We start from the raw sequence: 9,848 nt of genomic DNA, 5'->3' as shown, positions 1-9,848 counted from the left end.
CTTCTACCTCTCACTATCTGTCATTCTCATGGGTCACAGGGTAGTCTGCATCTCTCAGCTGCACTTCTGGTTTCTCAGAAAGGACACAACTGTCCAGGTATTGTGGCACCTGCCTGTACTCCTAGCACTCAGATGGCTGAGGCAGGAGGATTGCTTTGAGTTCAAAACCAGGTAGCCTGGGCTACATAGTGAGTTTAAGACCAGCCTAAACTACCTAGTAAGCCCCTGTCTCAAATAAACTTAAAAAAAAAAAAAGAAAGAAAGAAAGAAACAACTGAGGAACAGAGAACTGGAGGAGAAGATACGAAGATACATAGGAAAGTGTGGGAGAGAGGTGCAGCCCTTCCACATACTCCCTGGTATACCAGCCTCCCAGCACAGGCAGGTGTTCACCATCTTGGAAGTTCCAGTATATAAAGTTTCTACTCACCTAGATTATTGATTGGCTAGGGTAGTTTTCCTTGCATGATAAATTTCAAGTTTATAATGGAAACAAATTATGATGGTATTTGAAAGATTAGTTTTGTTGTTAGACCATATTTTGAGTGAAAATAGGCTTTCATGGACTAGAATGAGACTGTAACAGGCTTTTGCAACATTAATTCAGTAAGTATTATTTTATTGGTTGTTTTATACCCCAGGTACTATGCTTAGTACCAGGAATATAGATCAGAATAACATGGTCACAGCCCTCAAAGATCTTAGTCTATAAGGAGAAAAATATGCAGAGAAGTGTTACAGACTGATCATCTCTGATAGAGGGAAGCCAGGTGCTTTGGAAGCAAAGTCCTGCACGTTTTCATCTGGGAGTGCTTGGGTGAGGATGCTGGGGAAGGGCCCAAAAGGGGGAACTGACAGAGGACTGCATCCCGTGTGTAGGAATTCACAGAGGCAGAGGGGAAGGTTATTCAAGCACGTGATGTTTAAACTCCGTCGTACAGCAGAATCACCTTGAGCACACTTTAAACAGCGTGCTGGGCCCTGCTCCCAGAGTTCTCATTCTCAAGTCTGGACGGGCCTAAGCATTCGCACTTATCGCAAGTTTTCCTATGATGCTTGGCTTTGGAGCCACATTTTACAAGGATCGTTGTTTTGAGTAGAAGTGATAGAATGTCCAAATATGTAGAGGCCTAGAAACTTGGCACCTTCAGAAATCCGAAGAAGGTTTCTATGTGAGGATGTGAAGAGGGATGAGTCTGGAGGTGTAAGCAGGGGACAGGGCAGAAGGACCTCACATTTAGGGTTTGGACATTACACTGAAAGCAGAGGAATGATCTGGAAGACTCTTTAAGAGGGTGGCATAGCAATTTCCAGGTTGGCTTCATGCTATGCCAGGACCAGTCCTCTCAGCTGCTAGAGTAAACCTAGAGAGTTGGGCTTAAACAAATGAGTTGATTCCTCATACAAAAGAAGGTAGGCTGCTGTGGTGCTGGCAGTCAGCAGGGATCCCAGACTTGATCTTTCTGCCCCTCTCCTTAGCATATACGTAACTGCAAAGCTGTAGGTCATGTGAGAGCTGATGGAGTTATAGACTGGAAGATAACGAAAGGGGGAGAAGGGTGCGTCTCTCAGTCTTTCCCTTGAAGCCATGTCCTGGCTGTCCAGCAGGCTGCCACTACCTGCGGGGGAGATGGGGCAGGCTGCCCACGTGAATAAGTGGCATTGAGTAGGCAAGCAGCTTGTTCCCTACAGCGTTCAGCCCAGGTGAAATAGTTTGGTGTTTTTATGTTTAAACTTTAATTACATAGATTTTATATCGTTGACAATTAATTATGTCATACATACTATATTTTTAAATTTGTTTGAGCAGTGGTCCTGAGCCATTGTTCAAGCCGGCGTTAAAATCCTTGTCCAAGTGATTGCCCCACCTCAGCCTCCTGTGTAGCTGGAACTCAGGTGGGCACCATTGTGACTGGCTACTTTATTTTTGTTTTTGTTTTGAGACAGGGTCTCACTGTGTAGTCTAGGCTGGCTGCCACCACAATAGGGCTTTTTTATTTTTAGGCTATTATATTAACCTAGTAAGAAGCATATTCTCACCAGGCATGCTAGCATACCCCTGTTATCTCAGTACAGTACTTAGAAAGCTGTGGCAGGAGAATAGTAAGTTTAAGACTACTCTGGGCAAATTAGCAAGAGCCCATCTCAAAATATATAAAGAGTTGGGAATCTAGCTCACTGCTCCCCGGGTTCAATCCTCACTGCCAAAAATCAAAAAAAGAAAAGTATATTCTCTTTTACTTAAATCTTCAATTTAATGATTGACTATTTTAAGGCCAAAAGCTTTTAAAACTTTTTTTTTTTTTAAGTTCTTTGAGACAGGGTTTTGCTGGGTACTTTTTTTTTTCTTTTTTCTTTTTGATTCTTTGAAGCAAGGTCTTGTTATGTAGTATAGGCTGGCCTCAAACTTTTCAGCAATTCTCCTGCCTCAGCTGGGATTACAGGCATGTGTCACCATGTCCAACTTTTTAAAAACTGTTTTAATACTGGGAATTATAATTATTTTCTTAGAAATAATTGCTACAAAGAAGATTACTAGCTAAAAGTCATAGATATTTGGAGTGTTTTTTTTTTTCCATTATGCTGGGGATCAAACCCAGGGCTTCACGCATGTTATGCAAGGGCTCCATTACTGAGCTACAGCCTCCCAAGTGCTGGGATTACAGGCATGTGCCACCACGCTTGGCTTTTTAAAAATTTCTTGAGCCAGGCATATTGGTGTACCCCTGTAATCCCAGCACTCTGGGGGAGCTGAGGCAAGAGGTCTTCAAGTTTGAGCCCAGCCTGGGCTACGTAGTGACTTAGTGAGATCCTGCCTCAAAATTTTAAAAAAAGTTAAAAAGGACTGGAGATATAGTTCAGTGTGAAGGTCTTGGATTCAACCCCCAGTATGTTACACACATACACACACACACACACACCGAACACATGAAACAGGGTCTCCATAAGTCTTTAGGCTAGGCTTGAATTTGTAATCCTACTGCCGTAGACTCCCAGAGTGCTGGGATAATAGATGTGGTCACCATGCCTAGCTTTAAATGTTTTTGATGCCTGTCTCCAAATAACTTTCAAAAGAATTAATGTCCTTTTAGTTTGTTGCTACAGTATTTCACCAGCCTAGTGGAAAATAAGCCCTAGCACGATTTTTCAGGATCCTTGTACGCCTTACCCCAAAAATAAGCCCCAGTTAAGATCGTCAGCCCGATGGATGCATTTAGTATGTCCATTGGAACACACCACAGGCATACTGAATTATAAAAAATAGTATATAATTAAACAGAAGTAAATATTATTGACATTAACACTTGAAGTATTTGTAAATTGAACTGGAGACTTATTGCTGAATGATCAAATGGAGCATATGCACAATGCAGGAATAACGTGTGCACTTGATAAAAATGGACATGGTTGTGTCTGATACGAGTCTTCACAATTCAGTATGTTGTGTGTTGTAATGGATGTACTTAATGCACTCGTGTGAAATAAAGAAGCGTTTTCTGAACTTTCATGCCTGCAAGTTTTTTTTGCTTTTGTGTGGACCATCATTCTTAACTGTCATTATTTTTGTCACCACTCCTACCTCATAAATCTTCAATTAACACTTGATTTAATGGAAACTCTGAAGCCCAGCCTGCAAGAGGTCTTGACTTGGGTGCAGAATTTATGGGATAAAATCACTGACAGCTGGGCTGGGGATTTAGCTCAGCGGCAAAAGCGCCTGCCTGGCAAGTGCAAGGTCGTGAGTTCGGTTCCCGGTACTGGAGAAAAACCAAAAAAAAAAAACCAAACAAACAAAAAAATCACTGACAGCTGTGTTGCCAACGCACTAGGAGCAGCTACATGGACAGGAAGCGCTCATTTAGGGAGAGCTCTACTGCTGGACTTGAGAGATTGGGGCCAAGGATTCTATAAGAAATGGAGTAGCAAGAAATTCAGACGACTTCAGGGTTTGGAGTTATGACGATTCCAGAAGATGACATGCTTGTATTTGAATAAATGTAGATTTTTGTACATAAGTGTAGATTGTTGTAGATGAATAAATTAGATTATTACACATGAAAAAAATAATCCCCTGAAAATAAACCCTGTTGAGTCTTTTGGAGCAAAAAATATAAGACCTAGTCTTATTTTTGAGGAAATACGGTAGTAATATATGAGTGAATTACAATAAATAATCTAGCATTGGATTATTTTTTTCCCTGTGCTGAGGATGGAACCTAGGGCCTTTGCCCTGAGCTATATCTCCTGTCCTTTTTTAAAATTTGAGACAGGGTCTCACTAAGTTACTGAATTCTCCAGGCTGGGATGAGATTTGTAATCCTGCCCCAGCCTCATAAGTTTATATGCATACATTACCCTGCCCAATTTAGTATTGGGTTTTTAAAAAGTGCGTATCTTTCCTTCGTTTTTTGCTCATTTTATAGACAAAAGTAATATTTCATTTTGCTATGTTGTAAAAATATTCCTAAAGAGATTGTATGTATTTCTCTACAGTTTCTTACTAATTTTACATACTGTTTGGACAAAGTGGGGCATAACATCACTATAATAGCAGCGTGAGGGAAAAATGGAAGTAGGGTACGGTAACTAGGGATGGGGAGAAGAGACAGACTATTCAGACAATGATCTGAACCAATTCATGGCAAATAGTACAGATGGATTCTAGAGATGAAATGTAGGATTTGAGGTAAGTGACCTAGTGATCACTTAGATAATAAGCAAAGAACAATGGAAAAGGATTTCTGTGTTTATGATTCAGGAGGTTAGGTGTATAGTGCTGTTAGTAATTCATAGAAACAGGAGGACAAACAGGTGTTTTGGTTGGTGAAGGTGATTCAGTTTGAAAATCTTACAGTAAGTCAGCTATTAGTTAAAAATGAGTGGAGCTCAGCGAAGTAATCCATTCTGGAGGAATAATGGTTTGAGGGACAACTGGGAAGTGGTGAATAAGATCATTCAGGGAGAAGGAAGGAAAAAGGAAGATACAACCTCAGGGACCATGAACATGTAAACAGACAGTAAAGGCCGCTAGAAGGAACAAATCAGGAAGCCAGCTGGGTGTGATGGCACAGGAGGGTCACCAACTCAAGTGTAGCGTGAGCAATTTAGTGATACCCTGTCTCGAAATTTAAAATAATAATAAAATGCTGTGGAGGTAGCTCAGTGGTACAGCTCTTGCCTAGCATGTGTAAGGACCTGGACTTCATCCCCAGCACTGCAAAACAAAAACTGAGGCCCATAACTGAGTCTCAACTCTGTTTTCACTCCTGGTAGCAGTATGACCTTGAGCTAGTAATTCATCATTTGTGATACCTATTGCCTGTCTTCTGTTACCGGAGAATTGAATGCAGGCAAGTAGGATGCCTGGCGTGGCCTAAGTGCTCAGCGTGGCAACTCTCAGTAATTAGTACAGAGAGAACTAAGTATAAAGAGTGTCCGGTAAGCCAAAGAGGAAGGGAGAGAGTAATATGTCAAAGTTCTTGCAGGAGTCAAGTGAGACAAGACTGCAGTGATTGGTTTGGATTTGATGAACAGGCAGTCAGTAATCTCTGACCTCAATGTGGAATAGTAAGGATGGAACTCAGTTATTTAGGTTGCTGAACGACATTTGATGAGTCCTTCCATCTATAAAAAGGACAGTGTATTATAGACATGGCATCTAAACTTCCCCCAGGGGCTGGGGATTTAGCTCAGCGGCACAGTGCCTGCCTGGCAAGTGTGAGGTCATGAGTTCGATTCCCGGTACCGGAAAAAAACCAGACAAACAATAAATTTCCCCTAACTTCCTTCCAGAAGAGCCAAGAGTTGCACAGTTCCTGATACCTTTGAGCATGTAACGTGACATGGAGTGGGTGGATCTAGGAGTAGTCAGGTGCCTTCATTTTTTTTTCTTGGCATTAGATGGAGTAAAAAGGAATAGAAATATGTTAAGTATTCCTTAGCTCTAAGGTCTTAGAATAGTGTCAGGAGAATTGCAAATTGCAAATGTACCTCTGCTATCCCTTTTAAAAAGTTTCTGGAAACTTTCCAAGGTATACTCTATTCTTGATATTACTTATTTCAAGGCTGTAGCTTTGTCATTTATTATTGACTCTTCAGGAAAAATAATTTGGGGATTTTTATAAAAATTCACATTTTGGCAATTTTAAAGGAGTGGGCTGTTTTCTTACTGTTTTAGAAAGTAATGATTTTTGTTAACCAAGCAAAATTGTTTTCTCTGACAGTGAAGAATGTGGAGACAGGCCAGAACGTCCCAGGAGTGAAGATGTTTTTTGGGTATGAAATTGTGAATGGTGAGTGTTTTTCCCTGAGTACTGGTACTGGGATTTACAGTCCCAAACCCCATTGCCCTTCTTTGTTCCAGTATTTAAAATAAAATAGGGCTGGGAAGGGTGGCACACACCTGTAACCCCATCCTTTAGAAGGCTGAGGCAGGAGGATCACCATGAGTTCAAGGCCAGCCTGAGCTACAAAGCAAGACCCTGTCTCAAAAAACAAACAAAAAAAATAGGGTGTTGTTTTACCTTTAGTTAATAATTGCATTTATAGACTCTTTAAAAGTTGGCAATTAAACCAGGGACATAGCCCAGTGGCACAAGTGCCTGCCTGGCAAGCACAAGGTCTTGAGTTTGATTCCTGGTACCAAAAAAAAAAAAAAAAAAAAAAAAAGTTGGCAATTGAGAATTGGCCCTGCTTTGCTCTCTCCTTCCCAGCTGCCTTGGGGTGAGCAGCTTTTTCTCTGCCATGCCCCTCTGCCATCCCATCTATCCTTGGAGCCAGCTAACTGAGTCAAAATAAACCTCTCCTCCTGTAAAAAAAAAAAAAAGAAAAAGAGAATTGGCCCTGCTTTGATTGTTTCAGTGGGTGCTCTAGGAACAGAATAGTCATACAGAATTGGCATCATTTTGGTCTTACAGTGTGAGGTCTATTACTACCCACCACCAAAACTGGCCAGCAGGCAGTCAGGAACCTGGACATGAAAGGATTGTCTCTGTTATGGCTTGTGTCTAAATGTCCCTCAAAGCCTCATGCAGTCATTGGTGGGTTCTGTTTCAGAGGTGGCTGGAGTGTGTGGTGCAAGTGGTATGATGACTAAATCAGTCCACTGATTAGTTTGGCATAGTTGTGGCTAGGATTAAGGATGTGAGTGTTACACATAAGGGACAGAAAGAGGGCTAATGTGCTTGCTGGGACCATCTTTGCTCTGTGATGCCCCTCTGCCAAGCCACCCTGCGTTGGAGCCAGGACTATGGACTGAAACCTCTACAAACCGTAAGTTTTATAAACCTTTCTTTCTTTTTTTTTTTGTTTTTTTGTTTTTCTCCGGTACTGGGAACCGAACTCACAACCTTGTGCTTGTAAGGCAGGCGCTTTTGCCACTGAGCTAAATCCCCAGCCCCAACCTTTCTTTCTTTAACTTTGGGTGTCAAGTATTTTGTCTTAGCAATGGGAAAAGTAACTAAGACCATCTTGCTCAGTGAGCTACTTAAACCCCACAGGTTCACCATCTGTCCACAACCCCTTTTATGAAAACTTGGAGCCAAATATCTCAGAATCCCCAATTGTTCTAGATTTTTAGAAAACAACACATAGTATGTACCAATGATGGTAGACCTTTTAGAGATCAAGTGCCCGAAGTGCAACCCCATACCCACTTATTGCAAAGAGCCAACTCTGCAATTAAACCTGAATCTTGAGATTTTAGTTGAGAAAAAACAACTCAGCTGGGTGTGGTGGTGCATGCCTGTAATCCCAGCACTTAGGAGACTGAGGCAGGAGAATTGCTGTGAGTTCGAGGCCAGCCTGGGTTACATAGTGAGCTCAAGGCCAGCCTGAACTACATAGCAAGACCCTGTCTCAAAACACCAAAATAAATAAATAAATAATAATAATAAAGCCCTTGTCTCATAAAAAAGAACTCACACATTAACATCTTCTGTTTTAAAAGAAAAACACAGTAACAGAGTTTTCAATGATACAAACAGCTTTTTATTAAAAGGTAAAAGTTTGCTTTGGGCATGTCTTTTTTTTTTTTTTTTTGAGACAGCTTCTCATTCTATAATTCAGGCTGGCCTTAGGTGTTGCCCAGGGTGAACTTGAACTCATGGCAATCCTCTTGCCTTAGCCTCTTGAGTGCTGGGATCACAGGCATGGTCAGCTGGCCTTTGGTGTACTTTTGCACAATTAATCTAATCTTTGCTACTGTATGCATGCAATAGCAAAAACAATTTGTCAAACCTTGGTTCATACTTGATTAGTTTGAGGTCGGCACTTGCAGCACTCTGGTCATCTGTTAGTCTGGTATGTGTGCACATGTGTGTAATCCTATGTGCATTGTTATCTGATGCTTGGCTGCTGGGGCAACTTGGCTCGCATGCTGACCAAAAGGGCTGTGCATGCCAACTGCAGTACACCTGCCGTAGGTTTGCCATCACTGGTGTGTACTGTTCATATTATATAACGCCTCATGAGGGTCTGGGTAACTCCCTGCAATACAACACATTTCTCCAGAGAAACAGGTGGATTATTATACAAAGTGGAATAAAGTAGGAGTATGGTTTGTCCAGTCAGGTTTTTTGCCCGGAAGAGTTATAAGATTTTGGTTTTCAAAGCTTTTTGGATTTTTTTGTGTGTGTGTCTTTTTTTGAGACAGGGTCTCCCTATGCAGTTCAGGCTGGCCTTGAGCTCGCTTTGTAGCCCAGGCTGGTCTCGAACTCGCAATGATCCTCCTGCCTCAGCCTCCCGAGTGCTGGGTTTACAGGCATGCACCACCGCCCACCCCCGGCTTTTTTTTTTGCGGTACTGGGGTTTGAACTCACAACCTTGCGCTTGCCAGGCAGATGCTTATGCCACTGAGCTATATCCCCAGCCCCGCTTTTTGGATTTTGAGATTGCAGGAAACAGTCTGTTCTTATTTTTGTAGGAGTAGGTCTATTGTTCGATAGAGTAGCTATAGAAGCTCATCTGATCAGTGCCCTTCAAACAAGTCAAACAGGATGAGAGTAGGGGTTGCAGGCAAGAATTCAGAAGCTTTCCGCTCCTGTCCTTCAGGGAAGGGTAAAGATCCGTTCAGGGTGGAGGGACAGGGCAATGGAACACCTAGGATCTCCCAGGGCATGGCATTCCCACTGAAGGGAAGATATGAGGGAGAAAAAGGAAACGGTTCTTGTAAACAACAGTTTCTGTAGCTGGATGTAGTGGTGCACGCCTGTAATCCCAGGAAGGCTGAGGGAGGAGGATCAACTCAAGTTCAAGTTCAAGGCCAGCATGGGCTACCTAGCTAGTTCAAGACCAGCTGGAATTACATAGTGAGACTGTCTCATCCCCCCGCCCCTGCAAGTTTCCTACAGCTGGATAGATTTCTTTGAGAGAAAATTAGAAGGGGATGAAAACCTCACCAAATTAATGTGCCACTGAGAAATGCGCTTTGTCCCTTGAACACCTTTTTATAATGGTGATAATGGTGGTATAAAAGTGGAGTCCCCACCACTCTCTTGGAACTGGGGATCAAACCCAAGGGCCTTTCCACTGAGCTACATCTGCACCCCTTTTTATTTTTTATTTTGATAGAGTCTCCATAAATCACTAAGTTGCTCAGGGTGGACAAACACTTGTGATCCTCCTGTCTCAGCCTCCCACAGTGTTGGGATTACAGGCCTGCCCCACCACACAGCTTTTTTCTCTTTCTCCCTCCTCCTTCTCTCTCTCCATCAACTTTCCTTCAATGTACTTCTATTATAAGCCACATCCAGTTTTAGAGCTATTTAAAAATATGCATCTTAGAATTGATGAAATATAGTATTTCTCTATATTCCCTCTCCAGTTAGGTTAAGAATAAATGATTTGAG

General features: G+C 42.0%; 1 protein-coding gene across 1 annotated transcript in view; it reads left to right on the top strand.

Moving 5' to 3' along the window:
- The window catches only part of Exd1 (exonuclease 3'-5' domain containing 1), a gene marked incomplete in the record, with an annotated part of 57,715 nt that overhangs the window by 3,613 nt on the left and 44,254 nt on the right, over positions 1–9,848 (top strand).

The sequence above is a fragment of the Chinchilla lanigera genome, unplaced genomic scaffold, assembly GCF_000276665.1.
Source record: "Chinchilla lanigera isolate Chin_1 unplaced genomic scaffold, ChiLan1.0 scaffold00015, whole genome shotgun sequence".
Classification (NCBI taxonomy): Eukaryota; Metazoa; Chordata; class Mammalia; order Rodentia; family Chinchillidae; genus Chinchilla; species Chinchilla lanigera.
This window is presented reverse-complemented; position numbering and strand designations above follow the sequence as displayed.